The sequence below is a fragment of the Diabrotica undecimpunctata genome, chromosome 10 (assembly GCF_040954645.1).
Source record: "Diabrotica undecimpunctata isolate CICGRU chromosome 10, icDiaUnde3, whole genome shotgun sequence".
Taxonomy (NCBI): domain Eukaryota; kingdom Metazoa; phylum Arthropoda; class Insecta; order Coleoptera; family Chrysomelidae; genus Diabrotica; species Diabrotica undecimpunctata.
In genome coordinates, this window is record NC_092812.1 from 34,125,803 (window position 1) to 34,144,433 (window position 18,631).

The window sequence follows — 18,631 nt, forward strand, 5'->3', positions numbered from 1 at the left end:
GAAATATAAAAATAAATTGTAATAGCTTTTGTCAAATGGTTTTTTCCCATTACTAAGCAAATAGTTAACTGAAAGTTAGTTGATGAGTTGGAATACGAATCAATATAGGACATCTCGTTAAACTTTATTAAAGCTTATTAAAAATATTTGCTGTCCATATACCAGGGCTAATATAAAGAAATAACCAAAAAAATATTTTTTTTTATTTATTAAGAGATAAACTATTTTAAAAAATATATATTTTATATAATGAAAGACTTAAACATCAAATTTAAAGTTAAGTTTAACTTTTTAAAAAATAAACACAATAAATAAAACACAGTGTACAAATAGAAATATTTATTAATGTACACCTACACAAGTAAGAAAAATATCATTAAGGAGACATTACATAAAGACCGTTTGCTTAGAGAAGACTTTTAATCTGTTGTTTTATAAGTATTTTAAGATGTTGAAGATATCTATTTATAATTGGAAAGTATTAGCTGAATGACAAGTAATAGATTAAATTTTTCACACTTTCTTCTATGGAGATATGCTTTAAAAATGTCATAATTACCTGTTCTTGTGCTAGTTTTAGTCCTACCCATTCCAGAGTTTAATACAGAGCTCCACATTTAGCGACTTCCTTTATTAAACTATGTATATGATTAAATGCTCTTGAAAAATCTGTATAAAGTGTGTTCACAACATTTGCCCAGTCTTCAGATTTGGAAATTACTTTGGTTTCAAAAATCTGGAAAAACACCTGAATCACAGGTCATTTAATCACTGAAACACAGATTAAATAACAAATGCATAGGACTTGGTAATACAAATTAATATACTTGCCAATTTTCAGAAAGCGAAGAGGAATACCATTAGGTATAATTGATAGTTTGGAGGATGTAATTTTGTTTATATGTGTAATCTGGAATATAAACTTCCTGATCTTTCTGACATATGCAGTATCATTTTTTTATTAGTATTCTCCATATTGTCTTCAATTAAACGAATATAATTCCCGTAGCAGTGATTTCTCAATTATAAACTCTCTAGTCCTAATTACAAAATAATAATTATAATAAATTCCACAAAACTCGAAATATAAAATATTGCAAAAGAAGCTCCTCGACTATACGAGTTAGTCTACTGGCGGCATATGGGCAAATGTCTGCATACCTGATCCGATCAGCGTTTTTGGATCGAGCTGTACAGACTATCCAGTGCAGCCGTTTCATCAATCATGGGAAGATAATCTGCTTAACGCCACACTATCCTCTTCAATCCGAGCCGCCGAGGGTGAGAGGAGAGAGAGGAAACTATGCGTCGTTAGGATTAGCCTTCAGTTCATGAGTGGTCTCTCCTACTATTCACAATCACAAGAGTTTTAATAGTATGTGTCGTGGATAAAGCTGTTAGTCTTGGTAAATACGCGAAAATTTTATTTAACCCTTATTCGGTAAGGTGAAAAAATTGTAATTTTTTATATTACATACCAGGTATTAGCAGACATAATATTTTAAATTATATATTAGATATTAACTAATAATATTGATAGTGCGTCTAATTCTAAAAATATAAGTTTAGAAGCAGTTACAGTTTATCACAAATAAAAAAAACTCTTAGCTTGAGTATTAAATCCGAAAAAACAATGTTTCAGCGCATTTTCATTTAGAAGAAACCAAATGACATTAAGAATAAACCGCAAAAGAAAAATATGTGGAGGAATTAAAGCAGCAACAATCATTAAGCATGTATTATTAATAAAAGTAGAGCACGTTGGTTTGGAGCATTGTCAACTCAAAAATTGCCACAATTTTTTTTGGAATTCAGCATTAACATTAACTGCTAAATAGCCATTAGTGTGGCCAATTTACGAATGAAAATATGTTAACTTTACAGATTTTTTATTAAAAATCCTTTGTAAAAGGTATATATTTTTTAAAAACCCAAACGGGCTGTTTTAGACAAAACGTTTTCGGAATCCATTATTCCATCATCAGTGTCCTATAAAATATATAACCACTTAATTAAAAAGAACGTGAAGTTAAAATTTTGACCAAGGTTAATGTAAAGTGTGGTTAATACTTACTAGGTGTACATGAATATAGCCACTAAATACATGGGTAAAAACCCGTTAACAATAATTTAGTTACATTTGTTTTACATTATATTATATAAATTGTTAGGATGCTAAAGTTACCGTTGGATTAGGTAACATGGTGACATATGACTCCACGTTGAAGTTGCAAGTCCTGAGACGGTGTGTCTACGAGGACTTAATGGAAGCAACTGATTGAAATGACAATGTTGACAAGTTAGGACGGAACAAGTAACAAAGTAGTCAATATAACTGTATGTGTCTACTTAAGACAAAAGCCAACGTTAATTAAATTTGTTAAATTAATAGATTTTTTGATATTAAATAATATAACAGTATCAACCATCAATGTTGTTGTTTTTTTAAAAATTGATTTTTATGTGTATGAGATGAAATGTGGAGAGAAGATAATGTGGTTATAGTTAGGCAACCAACTATGCATGTGTGTGGTAGTGTAATGAAAAAGAGATTTTTATATTTAGGCCCTTTATGTTTATTGAACATTTGGTACTTGGAAAATAGAAAATAGACACATGTAGAAGGTTGAGTTATAGAAATTTTGTTTGATATTGGTGGAAAATGAATGAATATATTTAAAATATGAAAGTGTTCTTACATGAATGAAATAAAACTTTTGTAGTATAATGGTCATGTGAAATTTAACTTATAACTCGATTATAGAAGGCCCTGTATGTCAAAAAACAACATTTGCTACCTGGTAAATGTAAAACTAATTAAGTTATAAGTACATGAAATTAAATATCTGATAGGGTGTTAACAGACTAAGTGGTATGGAAGTTTTATTTTCTTATCTATTATGTGAAATGAATAGGAATTGATGGTTGGGACATGGTTTTTTAATAAGTTAATAGAATAGTACTCAACTTATAACTTAAGAAAGGTCCTATCTGTCATAAGCAACACTAGGTACATGGGAACTATAAAAGGAAAAGTTACAAGTTGTATGATTTGCAGGTGTATAATTGCCCAAAATGTGAAAATGGAATGGTTGTGGGTTGGCTCTGTTAGAATTAAGTAAAACAAAAATTATGGGGTCAGCTTTAATGGTAATTAAGTTGTGTGATTTGTTTTTAATTCTTAATGGATATGAAGGTCTTAAGGTGTTCATTAAACTATTATCTAAAATAAACAGAATTTGATGGCTGGAGCATGGTTTTGTAGTATGTTGTAAGTATACTACTCAACTTATAACTTGAGAAAGGCCCTATCTGTCATAAAGCAACACTAGGTACATGAGAAATATAGAGAGATAAGTTATAAGTTGGTGATTTTATAGGTGTATATAAACCTCAATTATGAAAATGAAATGGTTCTAGGGTGGCTCTGATGAAATTGAGTGAAAAAAATAAGAAATTTATAGTGTTTTTGAAAAAATGTAGGATACGGAAAGAATATATGGTATTTTTTTAATATATGGTATACAGCCAAATACAGGAACGTAGATTCCTTGTGGATTTTACAGATTTTCTTCTTGTTTGAAAGTAGGATTTAAAATTGATTTTTGCTTTGTAAATTTATGTGTGGTTGGACGCCTAGCAGTTTTACGAGCTCAGCTTCGTCTTAGCCAAAACTATCAAGTATTTTTTTGTTTGTAAAATTTATGAAAAGCTCAACCTGATTTTTCTTCCTTTCATTATCGAATTCACTTATCCCTTTCTTCCTATTTATTGGTGTTTCGAATATTCGGTCATCAATACCTTTGGGGCAGATGTCTGGTTATGAATTCGAACATCCTCCACAGTCACATATCCAAGTTCAAATGTCTTCATATCTACTGATTCCACAATAAGAAGACGAACCTCACACCATATCCTTAGGGATAGAGATAGAAAAAAGACGTATATAGGCTTCGAAACTATTCTTTAAAACTATTTCTCTACTTTTGTTACTTCCCTGCCCATTTTCACGATTTTGTGTGTCTTTACTGACTGTCCTTTGGATTTAGCCGTTACGTTTACAGACGAAAAATAAGAAATTCTTGATACCCAAAACTAACTCTAGCAAACCAAACAATCAGCTTTATCTAATCCACAGTCCTTTATTAAATTACAAAACAGTAATAAATTAAGTCAAATAGATTTTCATAATAAAGAAGCAAAATAATATGCTTTTATATAACAGCATTATCTTTATCTTAGCATACATTATTATGTATGTCTTTACTTAACACAATGAGTTTATCTTATTTATTCAAATACATTACTTTTTCAGATTTATTTGTATTAGCCGTCAGCAAATAAATGTGGAATTATTGTTTGTCGTAAAATTGGAACAAAAAACCTAACCTCGTCTGTTAGTACACAGATCTAATCCTGGGGGATCAGCAGGTATCACTTACAGACAAAAATATCATTTTAAGACACACAACTATTTTATTGTATATAAGTTTCTCTTGGAAATAAATCACAAATTGTAAGATATTCTCTTTTCATATTGACGTTTTAGATATTAGCCAATTTACTACTCATTTCTACTTCAAGTAGTTGTACAGTATTTGTAGGCTTATTCGCAGGACTTTTGCCCGTATTATAAGAAATATTTTATTTTAGTGTTTTTCGGTGTAAAATATGATCGTAATTAACTGTACGCCTCTAAACAGAGACGCCCAAGGAATAGCCATTTGACAATAATTTACTATTTACCTCAGTCTATCTGTGAAAAAATCATCAATTTCACTTATAAATCTTACAGATTTTTGAAGGTTCTAAAAGGAATATGAGAGAATAGCTAAAGACACATCCTTGAAGACGTATGGCTGATTTTGCTCTTGTTTAAACATTCATATAAAGTGAAAAAATCGTTTTTACCCTATAAAATGTTTCTTATACAATTTAGACCACGTATTCGCACAAGACCAATTACGAAGCAGGCAAAATTTATATTGCCATCCATGAAATGGATAGACTGAATATCGATATACTGGGCATCAGCGAAATGCGATATCCTGATGCCGGAAAATGTCAAATAAACGAGCACCAAGTATATTACTCTGGAAATACAGAAGGTCAACGCTAGTTATTTGCGACTTTAATGGCAAAATCGGTAAGGGTAGTTATGGTGAAGTAGTAGGTTCATGGGGTCTGGGTTAGCGAAATGAGAGAGGAGAACGCCTACTCACATTTGCTATGGAAGAAAAGTTGGTAATCACCAATACACTCTTCAAATTACCACACAGAAGGTTGTACACATGGCGCTCACCCGATGACACGCCAGAAAGTCTCATAAGAAACCAGATTTGCTATATTTTAATAAATAAAAGATTCAAAAACTCAATAACGTCAGTGAAAGCCTACCTTGGTGCAGATTAAGTCAGACCATAACCCACTTGTCGCTAAGTTCCGTCTGAAATTTAAAAAAATCCACAAACCTAATCCTATAAGATACGATCTCAAACAACTAAGAGATGATGACATAAAACAAGAAGTACGGGAATATCTGAAGAACAACATATCTAAGTCAGAAGTAGTTAATGATGTTGACACAGAAACAAACCACTTAGAAAACATTGGGAAGGAAATATTAGACCAATACCTGCGACCAAAAAAGACAGAAAAGAAAAAACCATGGATGACCGACGGTATATTACAGATGATGGACAGAAGAAGAGAATCCAAGCGGAAGACTACGTTGCATATCAATTTCTAGACAAAGAGGTAAAAAAGCTGCCAGAGAAGCTAAAAATAGAAATCTGGAAGAATAGTGTAAAGAAATCGAGATATTGGAACGTAAACACGATTCCTTCAACCTCCACAAAAAGATCAAAGAAGCAGCAGGCATCTATAAATCAAAAAGGCCGGGACACTTAACAGACGCTAAAGGAAATCCTGTAGTTGATATTGAAGAAACAAAAACAACATGGATTGGATGAACTATGTGACAACAACATTTGAAGACGATAGGAATGTCACCATCACACAAAATAAAAATGACGATACAGGACCACCTATCCTGGAAGCGGAAGTAGAAGCTGCTATAAACAACATTACGGAGGGAAAAGCCGCAGGACCAGACGAGTTCTACTCAAAATTTTTGAAAATTATGGATAAAGACGAAGTAAAAAGACTTACCTTGATCTTCAACAATATATACCAAAGTGGAAAAATAACAGTGGCTAAGATCAACTTTTATAACAATCCCTAAAAAACCCAATGCCAAAAAATGTGAAGATTATCGAATAATAAGCCTTATGAGCCATCTCCTGAAAACTTTTTTAAAAATTATACATAAAAGAATATATAAAAAGTGTAAAGAACACATGACAAACACACAATTCGGTTTCAGGGATGCATTGGTTACTCGAGAGGCACTTTTTGCAATACAAGTTCTCTTTCAAAGATGTAGAGACGTGAATTGTGATTTATATGTGTTTTGTTGATTACCAGAAAGCGTTCGATAGAATAAAACATGACGAACTGATGAAAATATTAAATTCAATTGGTCTAGACAGCAGAGATCGCCGTATAATAAACAATATCTATTACGAACAAACTGCAGCTGTTAGAGTTGGGGATCAGTTAGCAGACGACATAAAGATAAAAAGAGGTGTGCGACAGGGATGTATATTGTCCCCATTATTGTTCAATACATATTTAGAGCTCAATATGAACCTAGCGCTAACGGACATATACGAGGGAATACTTATAAACGGAGCACGATTGAACAACGTAAGGTGCGCTGATGATACTGGCATTTTTGCAGACAGTCTTGAAGGTCTGCAGACACTTGTCTCCAGAGTGGCAGAAGTAAGTAGCAGGTTTGGGCTTGATTTTAACATAGTAAAAATAGGATACCACCTGGTCAATTACTAGTTAACCAACAACCATAACACAAATCACCAACTTTTGTTATCTGGGGCAAACTTAAATGAACAGTGGAACCAATCGACGGAAATTAAGATAAGGATCGAGAAGGCAATATCAGCTTTCGTCAAAATGAAAAAATCTTTATCAGCCACGATATAAAATTGGAAATAAAAGTTCGTTTACTAAAATGCTACGTATTTTCCGTTCTTTTATATGGCGTGGAATCATGGACCTTAACTGAAGCATCACTGAAGAGACTCGAAGCATTTGAGATGTGGTGCTATAGACGCATGTTGAGGATTTCCTGGATAGATAGAGTTACCAACGAAGAAGTACTACGTAGAATGGGTAAAGAAGGCGAACTAGTCGTAGCCTAAAAACGTCGCAAACTAGAATACCTGGGCCATATAATGCGCAATGAACAACGATATGACCTACTTCGGACCATACTTCAAGGTAAAGTGCATGGGAAAAGAGGTCCAGGACGAAGAAGAATATCCTGGCTGCATAACCTGCGAAAATGGTTTAACTTAACCACTACCGGACTTTTCAGGGCAGCAGTCAACAAAGTCAGAATAGCCATATTAGTGTCCAACATCCGTAACGGATAGACACCATAAGAAGAAGATACAATTTAGAGAAAAATAGTTATAATAAAAATTGTAGATCTTAAAAGATCCGAAGTAATTGCAAAAAACCCTAATTTATTCAGTAATATATAAATGTTAATAACTTTGTTTTTTGAATAATGATATATACTATTACTACTTGAAATTATGACAATTAATGAATTATTGAAGTATGCTAAATCTCACCTAGATCTACCAAATAGTTTGCAAGTTCTTCAATTTTTTTTCTCATAGAGCGATTATTTAAACAACTACAGTACTTGCCGAAACAGTGACTCTAAAGTATTTAGCAGATCTGAATAGTAGCTTCAATTTTATGATATATGTAATAAAAAAATTTAAAACTGTAAGTAGATTCACTGACAAGATGATGAAAAACGCAATATTTAAAAAAAAACGAACCTTCTATGACCAATATGAACCAAGATAGTTTGAATTTTTTTCTTAAAATCATATTTCTATTGTTCATTAACATTAAGAGCTAAAAATTAAACATAGTATAAGTGAAGATCTAGATTTTATGATCCAATTTATACATGGCATATACAGAGAAGGTGGAAAAAGTTATACATCGTTAAAGTGTAGAGGAGACATTTTCGAGCTTCGTTTTTTAGAATGGAACTTCAAATTGAAGCACACTAGAAACATTTGCAGTATCTCGCCTTTTGTGGCATACAGAACATTCATTTTTGTTTTAAACTAGGGTACCTCGAGAACTGGGCTACTTTCACTATCCGGAAAAATAAATAAATTTTTTTCATTAAAAAGTTATTGAATTTTATTATTATTTCGTAAGAAATATTTAAATTTTAATAGTTAGCATATATTATTTATACAAATATATAATATTAATTATAAATAAATATTTTTTTAAGTGTTTATTTAAGTTAAAATATGAATCGACCTATTTTTTAAATTTTTTTTATGTAATGTAACAATTTTTTGTAAACTCACGACAAGTAGCTAATAACAAGCATCCATGCCACGCAACTAAACGCCGGTGGTAGGCCAGTTAAAGCTGGATTAAGCTGAAGGTACGGAATTAAAGGAAGCCAGGATTAGAGCGACCCTGGCCTTTCCTCCCGCTTTTGAGACAGGAAGCTGGAGATTAAATCTCGCGAGAGATTAGCATTTACTGTTATCAAGTAAAAAAAATTGAAAACAGACTCGCGATGACGTTTATGATTATTGTGGACTGAGAAAAAGTTAACCCTCGGAGCATGTCCTTTATCTCACTTTGTTTTATTCATTCTAATCGTCTCGTCTTGTCTGGAAGATTGAAAGTACATAATATTATGTGTACGAACAGTATCGTGCCGATAGTTTTAATAGACTGAATAACCGAGTGAATTGTCAGAATAAAGTATAGTAAAGATATATTTTTTAAGAAGTACACACTCAATATTATTTTTATGACCATTAATGAATTAAAGAGTTCCAGAAATATTTTTAATAATAGAAAGTAAAAAAAATCATTCTTCAGGTAAATATTTATTATGAAACACTGACTTCTTATGTTTTTTATTAAGTGGCAGATTGATTATGCCATAATTCATCATCATTCTCTTAGACTTTACTCCTATGCGGTGTTTCCATATTTTTCTTGCTCCATATGTTCATATTTTGACTAATAACAATATTAATCCTATTAACCGACATAAGTGTTTCCTACCTGGTCTTTATTTTCTACTTCTTCCAAGAAATTGCAATTTAGCAATTCATTGTATTGGGTGATCACCAATTAGACTTATAAAGTATTGCTGGTTTCAAATGTAGTGGCGAGAATTTCTTGGAATTCTTTGTCAACCATTTTCCATCCATTCCTCAATGTAGGTCTCTCCCGATTGCTTCCATCTTTCTCTATCTTGCACCAATCTAATCCACTGTTTGCCTGCCACTGCTCTTATGTCATCTACTCATCTTTTTTGAGGTTTTTCCATGCTTCTTGTTGTCGTCCTTGGTCTCCATTCTAGAATTCTCCGTGTCCACCTGTTGTCATTATATCGGGCTACGTGACCTGCCCAGCGCCATTTTATTTTTGTAATTTCTTCCACAATATCCCTAATCTTCGTTCTACGTCTTATCTCGGTGTTTCTAATCTTGTCTCTCAGTGATATTCCAAGCATGATTCGTTTCGTTGCTCTTTGCGTTGTTTCTAATTTTTTAACAGATTTTTTGGTAAGGGCTACTGTCTCCAAGCCGTAGGTACAAGCTGGTAGTATGCATGTGTTATACACCTTTTTCTTTAAGTTTACATAAATGGAGGTGTTTTTCAAGATATATGCTAGTTTGCCGAAAGCGCCCCATGCCAGTTGTGTTCTTACTTTAATTTCAGCATCTTAATTTGGTTTTCCTAGTTTGATGACATGACCTAGATATACATAATGTTCAACATTTTCTATGGTATGATTTTGTATTGTTATATTTGTCTGGTATCGTTTTGTTCTTGGATATTATCGGCTATTAAAACTATGTCATCTGCGAATCTCAATTCTAGTTTCTTAAACATGTCTTCTAGAGCAAGGGTAAATAGTTTGTTTTTAATTATGTTAGTGTATATTGAATCTATACGTCCATTTTCTAGAGATTCAAGCACTGCCCATAATTCGATGGAATCGAATGCTTTATGGAAGTCGACTAACGCTATATGAATTGGAACATTATACTCGGTGCATTTTTCTATCAGTGTTCTTACGGTGTGCAAGTGGTCTATGGTACTAAAATGTTTTCTGAATCCAGCCTGCTCGATAGGTTGATAGAAATCGAGCTTATGTGTTATGTGATAGCAAGGATATTGGTCGCAAAGGAAACATTTGTGAGTACATCAGATCATAATGTTATATTATGTTATTCACTTTAATAATCAGATCCATTATCATCAATCAATTCAGTAATTACATCTATGCGACGTTTTCCAAGTACTTATATACAGATATATTCGACCTTTACAATATGTGTAGACACTTTCTTCCAGTTATCTAATTTATTTTGGCAAATTTCTGCTCAACCAACAGCTCTAAATATGTCCACATGCTTGCAATAACTTGTCAAACTTATATCGAATATGATCTTGTTTGTGTCGTTTGATGATTTCATACAGTTTCGGTTATAACACTGATGTTACATATGTTATATATTTTTTCTGTCAACCAAGATAACATATTCGTTATCTTGGTTGAATTTTTTTTTTAGAATTACTGTAGGTGCTCTATTAATGTGTACACTATGGTACTCGTATAAATGATTGTTCGCGACAACAGATCCTACAGGCAAATTGGAGATTAACTATTCTTCCAGCCATTTTTTGTAATATTCTGCATTCATGGCATCGTGATAATCGTTCGACTTGGCACCTAATGCAAAAATTCCAAAAGGCTTTTAGTCACTGGCTTATGGCATTAGGATCGGAATTTATAGCTGTGGTATAAAAACTGATCATTATAATCATCATATAAAATCATTTGTTTTTTTTTCTATATCGGTTTTATTCCAATTGCTTTGCACGCTTGAACGTCACTCAATCTTTATTTTTTCTAGAATATTTTCAACTCTGATGTCTACTGTTTTTCGTTAACAATGTTTGACATGGTCCTTATATTTATCCTGGCGCTATTCATATCTATCAATATTTCTAAAATATTTTGATGTTGAATATTGCCAAATGCTTTTCCAAAGTTTAGTAGTGTACAAATTATATAGCATACAAGTGTACTTGTGCTACAAGTGATCTGTGCTACTACTATACACACAAAGATCCTCTACTAATGCAACATAAGATTTCAGAATTAAATCAAATTCCAACATAACTTCCTGTACAATATTAAAAACATACACGTATATCGTGGCGTCTTGTAACGGTTTTTTAACGTATTAGCAATAAATCAAAACTTATAAATAGATAATTCAAAATAGATAAAGGAGACGGTGTATGACAGAGATTAGTAAAGATTAAAATACACTGAGAACAATGAGTCTTTATCGACTGTTTTGACTATTTTAAAATTATACAGATAATACACTACGAATAAAGTAACCTTGAAAGTTAGACATTCATCCACACATATTAGCAAACAACAAAATCACAAATAATACCTGGACAAAAAAGACTTTTGGATATTGTATGATTACATGTACTTGTTAAACATGTAATGTATAAACTTCTTTTCTTACATGTATAATGAATATGGTTCTTTCTTGATCGTCTTTTTCTAAATCCTTGACCTTTATCATTGTTTATATTAGATATATTTACTATCATATTCGTTTTTGTGGCTTTATTGACTCAAACTCGACAAAGCACCAGGTCCAGATGTGATAACAGCAGAAATGCTCAAGGCTACAGCAGAAACCGGAATAAATGACACAAAAGCCGCTAAAATCTAAAAAAAAGTTCAAATCAGGTAGAAACATTAAAAAATGCACTCTTTCCCAAGTTAAATGGACCCGCCAAAATCTAACCACAAAAACCATGAATTACTGTAATGCATTGGTTAGTGATCAGCGTGATCCCTGAAGAAGACATCGAAGAGGATGTCGAAAGCTTGGCGCAATGATAATCAACACGGTTTAACCCAGAAGACTGTTTAGTTTAATATTAATTCCTGGACATAGGCCTCGTTTACGCCATAGGCCATAGGTCCATCTTTGGACATGGGCCTCCCCAATCGTTTTCCATTCTTCTCTGTCTGTCGCTATAGTCATCCACCTAGAGCCTACGTGGTTCTTGATATCATCTGCCCATCTCATTTGGGGCTTTCCTCTGCTTCGTTTATATTCCCACGGTCTCTAACTTATAAGAATTTTGTTCCATCGGTCTTTTTTTTGTCTTATATTGTGTCCGGCAAATCTCCGTTTCAATTTTGCAACTTCTTGTCTAACATCCCTCACATTTGTTTTTTCTCTTATCCACTTCTTTCTCTTTTTATCCATTAGTCTTATGTGCAACATTTGTCTTTCCATTGCTCTTTGGGTTTTTATGATTTTGTCTATGTTTGCTTTTGTAAATGTCCACGTTTGGGAACCATAAGTGAGAACAGGGAGTACGCATTGATTGTATACTTTGGTCTTAAGATGCTGTGGATATCTTTTGTTTTTAAGAATGTAGCTTAGTTTGCCAAATGCCGCCCATGCCAGTCTAACTCGTCTTTTTAACTCTGCTGTTTGGTATTAGTTTGGGAAGCAGGTGCCACCTGCTTTGGTAGCCATGAACGAAAAGGATTTAATAATATCGTTTTCTTTGGGCTATACGAAATGTGTAAAAGATTAAATCTTTTAGCAAAAGCTACTTTTGCTTTCATTCAGCAAACATTGAAAATAGGAGAAAACATGTAATCATGGAAGCAATAGAAATTAAAAGACATCTAAGAAATTTTAAAATACCAGAGATGATGCCCAAAGATTTCTAACTGCATGAAACCAACTCTACAAAGAAAAATATAAACGCGCGAATAAGACCCCGCATACTTTCATAGACACAGGATCAATCACCAAAAGCAGAGAAAAGTATTTAAGTGAATTACATGGCAGCCTAGATATCAGCACTAAATACACCAATTAAGATCATTCGGGATTATAGCTCTCTCCCTAAAAAGAAAAACGCAAGAGAATGCAGCGATTACGGCACCATTAGCTTAATGTCTCATACGCTAAAGTTACTACTTAAAGTCATCCATAACCGAATATATCACAAACTGGACATAGACGTTAATAATACACAATTTGGTTTTCGCAAAGGCCTAGGAACACGTGAAGCTCTTTTTTCACTTAATATACTAATACAAAGATGCCTGGACGTCAATCAAGGTATATACGCATGTTTTATTGACTATAATAAAGCATTCGATAAAGTACGACATAAACATTTAATGAATGTCCTGAAATCAAAGAAGATTGACTACAAAGACCTCAGGATCATATCAAATTTATATTATAAACAGCGAGCAAAAGTACGTGTTAACGAACAGCTGTCAGAAGAAATTGAAATTATATGTGGAGTAAGACAGGGATGCGTATTGTCGCCAATTCTTTTCAATGCCTACTCCGAAGAGGTCCTGAAAAAAGCTCTTGAGGGTGAAACAGCTGGAATAAAGGTAAATGGAGTTCCCATTAACAACATTAGATATGCGGATGACACTGTGATCTTAGCCGAAAACATTGAAGATCTTCAGAGACTCGTGACCAGAATAGCAGAGTATGGAAAAGAGTATGGTCTAACAATGAATGTCAATAAGACGAAATTTATGAGAATATCGAAAACTCAAAGAAATAACGAGAATCTTCTAATAAACGAAACCAACGTCGAACAAGTGGACAAATATGCATACCTGGGAACAATGATTAACTCCACAAATGATTACAATCAGGAGATAAAAATAAGAATAGAAAAGGCTAGAGCAAATTTCAACAAAATGAGAAGAGTTCTATGTACCAGGGATTTAAAACTGGAACTAAGAGTTAGGTTGGCGAGGTGCTATGTTTTTTCGACTTTATTTTATGGAATGGAATCTTGGACCTTAAATGCTGGACATCAATGAAAAAACTGGAATCATTTGAACTGTGGGTGTACAGAATAATTCTGAAAATATCATGGACAGAACACGTCACAAACAAAGAGGTTCTGGGAAGGATGAACAAAGAAATGGAAATTTTAAATTCAATAAAAACAAGAAAATTAGAATATCTCGGACATATTACACGTGGAGAGAAATACACCTTACTCCAACTGATTATGCAGGGAAAGATCCAAGGAAAGAAAAGCATAGGGAGGCGTAGAATGTCATGGCTGCGCAACCTGAGAGAGTGGTACGGATGTACATCAAATGAACTTTTCAGAGCAGCCGTCTCAAAAGTCCGAATAGCTATGATGATTGCCGACCTCCGCCGCGGAGATGGCACTTGAAGAAGAAGGGATTATAGCACCTCACGCTGTTCTGAATTATTCGGATATGATTTCATGTGAGGGTTCTTGTATCGGGGATAATCATATTGCAAGCATTTTATGAGTCCCATAGTGTATCAGCGTGCTATGGAAGGAGGGGTAAGGTAGAGAAAAGCTGGGGAAGCATTGGGACTCGGAGAAGTGGTCCCTGATTTACTCGGACCAATCCTCCTCTCTCCAATGAATTGCATGTCCAAATGTCCATATGGGTGTGCAAGTCTCTGCAAGAAGTGTTTACGTTTTTTGCTTGCCTAGATATCAGTTCTCCTGAATCAAGTAGAAGAAGCCAAACTAATGTGACTTAACAATGGTAAGCGTGACCTTGCCGAGACGTCGGCAAAACAATGGTATTTTTGAAAACCACTGTTTGTATGGTACCCGTACGAGTACCGTATCTTCATTATTTTCTGACTAATGTTATTGCAAAAAAAATCTTTGGGATAAACAAATTAATAGTTTTTAAACTAATTTATGGATTTGAGGACTTGTAAATCACCACAGAACTAAACTTTGGAAGCAATGTCAAATGTGTAGATTGATTTTGCAGTTTTGGAGGAACAAATTCTTTTACGACCTTTGGAATTCAGTTTTCTCGATACTTTAAAAGACAAAATTTTGAAATTTTCTGTTAAGTACTTTCCAATATTTTTAACGGTGTACAAAATTCGAAAAATTTGCACTCTCTGCAGTTAGTTGTTAACAACTAAAGAAACAACACCGAATTATTTCCAGAAAATATGTAGGTTTTCTTTTGATAGGTATAAGTTAATTAAAATCTTGTCAGACATCACATACCTGGATTATTTAAAGTACCAAACATGGTCTTACTTCTTTCCTGAACTATAAACCAACTTAGCTTGGTAATGGACAAAAATCCTGCAAAAAATGCTGTTCGGATACGATAAAGTAACATAGTTCGTATAAAAACTCCATAGACACACTTCAACAATAAAAATAGGAAAAATAAATGTTCACATAATTTCTAGACCTACATTTATTTTTATGTCTGTGCACTCTCATCGTTTTCAAGTAATGGGTGAACAAAACAACAGCAAATTTTATAAATTTTAGCTGTGCAGGATTAACAGCTTCTATAATTCGGGACATTACCAAGAAACAGTGGCGTGATGCAAAAGCAATGTGCGAGATTATCATGTTAATCTCGGATTTATAAAGCTTAGCGTAATTCTGTTTATTAAAATTTATTCCATTATGTATTTTTTGATTATCACTCGAGGCCCGACCGACAGATAAATCTGATGTGTACAGCAACTGCGAATAGTGAATTCTGGATTGTATTGAAGATTATAGTAATATTCTATATTGTATATTAACGAATTACCGCGTAGAAATTTACTATTGTGTAGGCCGGTTTAAATTGTTGTTGTATGCTCTAAATAGATCAATAAATTAACAAAATAAAATTAATGTTCATGTAAAATTTAAAAAATATAAATTTAAAAAATTCGCTCAGAAGATCACTTTAATGAATTTTATGGCGAGAAGAAAATGCTGACATATGGCGATTATCTTTTTAATTTTTTTTGGTAGCAACCTCTTTCGTATTCTACACTTTTTAATAAAATTTATATTTTCAGTAAATATATTATATTCATACTTTCTTTAATAATTTTTTAAGATCCGTTTAAGAAAACAACTATTTCAAGAAGTACCATCATTATTATTCTTTTTGCCTTTATCCCTATGCGAGTTTTGCTACCCAAGTTTTTATTCGGGCTCTAATTAACTCCCCCTATTTCTTCCAGGACAACAAAGGAATATTTGAAGACGTCACAACAATAAACAACGTAAAAACGGGTAGTGACCATCATATAGTTAGACCAAAAATAGATATTTACATGAAAGAAGAGAAAAAAGAATTTTTAAAAAAACAACAAGGATAGATGCCTTTAAACTAAGAACAAATGAAGAGCAATTCCGAGAGGTCTTAGCGGATAAGTTCGAATCTGATCCTTCACATAATCAAGATCAAATGGACGAGATTAATAAAAACATAAATGAAAACCTTCTCGCAGCAGGACTACAGGTCGCAAAAAAAACAAGGACTAAAGAAGACAAAATAAGCAATGAAACTAAACAGCTAATGACGGAAAGAAGACAACTACTAGCGCAAAACAAACGCCATACTCAAGAATACAGAGAACTTAATAAAAGAGTTAGAAAAGAACTAAAACGCGACATACAAAAATGGAACGAGAACTTAATAGAGCGAGTCAGTGAAAACAACAGAGGCTTAAAATGTCTAAGACCCGAACTGGGAGTTCAAAAAATCATCAAAATTAAAGACGCCAACAATAAGGAAGAGAAGAACAAATATAAAATAACAAATATTGTCGAAGACTTCTACACATCCTTGTACAGCTCGCAAGGCCAGCCTAATGAAACAACAAAGGAGAACGTCAAAAGAAAAATAAAAAACGTAGGATCAGAAGTACTACCAAATATAAAGGGATTCGAAATAGAAAGAGCTTTAAAAGAGCTGAAAAATAATAAAGCTCCAGGACACGACGGTATAATTGCCGAGCTCTTTAAAACAAGCAAGACATTAACAATCCCTGTACTAACAGAGCTATTTAATAGATGTCTCCATAATAGCAAGATCCCTAAAGACTGGAACGAGAGTCTAGTAATACTCTTACACAAAAAAGGGGACAAATGTGATATACAAAATTATAGACCTATATCGTTGCTCAGTCAAGTATACACAAACTATTTATGAGAATTATTAACAACCGGTTAACCTACAAAATGGACAATTACCAACCGGTTGAACAGGCTGGCTTCCGCAAAGGATATAGTACATCAGACCATCTGCTGACAATGAGAACATTGATAGAGAAGGCAAATGAATACCAACTACCCGTATGTCTTGCCTTCGTCGACTATGAAAAGACGTTTGATAGTATTGAGATGTGGGCCATAGAACAAGCTATTAATAATTGTAGAATAGATTCGAGATATAGGCAACTAATACATAATATATATGAAAATGCAACTATGATAGTACAACTAGATGAAAATACAAGTCCCATCCCCATTAAGAGAGGAGTGAGACAAGGAGACGTAATATCGCCAAAACTTTTCAACCTAGCCCTAGAAGACGTCTTCAAAACTACAAATTGGTCAACCTATGGCATTAACGTTAATGGCAACAAGTTAAACCACCTCAGATTCGCTGACGACATAGTGATTATAGCGAGCACATTCGAAGAACAGCAAATTCTGATGGAGGAACTAGCAGCCAGCTCCCAATACGTCGGCCTAAAAATGAATATAAAAAAAAACAAAAATAATGACAAACACAGATGACCCCAGATGTATAACTATAAATGGCAGTGAGATAGAACAAATCCAGGAATATATCTACCTAGGCCAAATCCTGAGACTTGACAAAGAGAACCAAAGTGCGGAAATTACTAGAAGAGCAAGACTAGCATGGGCAGGATTTGGAAAACTTAGTTGGATACTTAAGAACCGCAAAATACCCCAATACTTGAGAAGCAAAGTGGTCAACCAATGCATCCTTCCTATAATGACATATGGATGTCAAACCTGGACCCTAACCAAGGCAAATATGAATAAACTAGCCACAACAGAAAGAGCAATGTTAGGTATACGACTGTCAGATAAAAAGAGGAACGACATTTAAGTCCAGGAACTTGCATATTAGTAATTCTTTATATTAGGTAATTAACGTCTCGACGGTATCCTTTCTTTATGCCTATGTTACCTTTCCCATCTTGGCATTGATTGGTACCACCCCTAGACTTCCTCTAATATACTCATTTTTAATTTTATCTTTTTTTGTAACTCCTCTCATCTATCTAAGCATTCTAATTTCTGTCCTTATTTTTTAACTGCACTTTAACAGTAACACAAAACAACACCACTCATTTCCTTCCATTTCATCCATCCCACCCTAATTCTACCGCATGCATGAGAACACAGAATTCCAAGCATTGTCTTTAATGCCTGTAGCAGGTACATAAGATGATAAATTTTGTTCGCTTAATATTTTGCGTACGGTATCAGGCCAGTCTCCTAGTTAAAACTGTAGCAGTAACGGTCTGTCTAAGAAACCGATCTTCCTCGGCATTTATAGCCCTTGGTCTCTATCGAGATCGTCTGGAGTAAAAAC

General features: G+C 33.5%; 1 protein-coding gene across 1 annotated transcript in view; it reads left to right on the forward strand.

Moving 5' to 3' along the window:
• Positions 1 to 18,631, forward strand: part of dve (SATB1_N and homeodomain domain-containing protein dve) — a 189,949-nt gene that overhangs the window by 90,333 nt on the left and 80,985 nt on the right. The window lies entirely within an intron of this gene.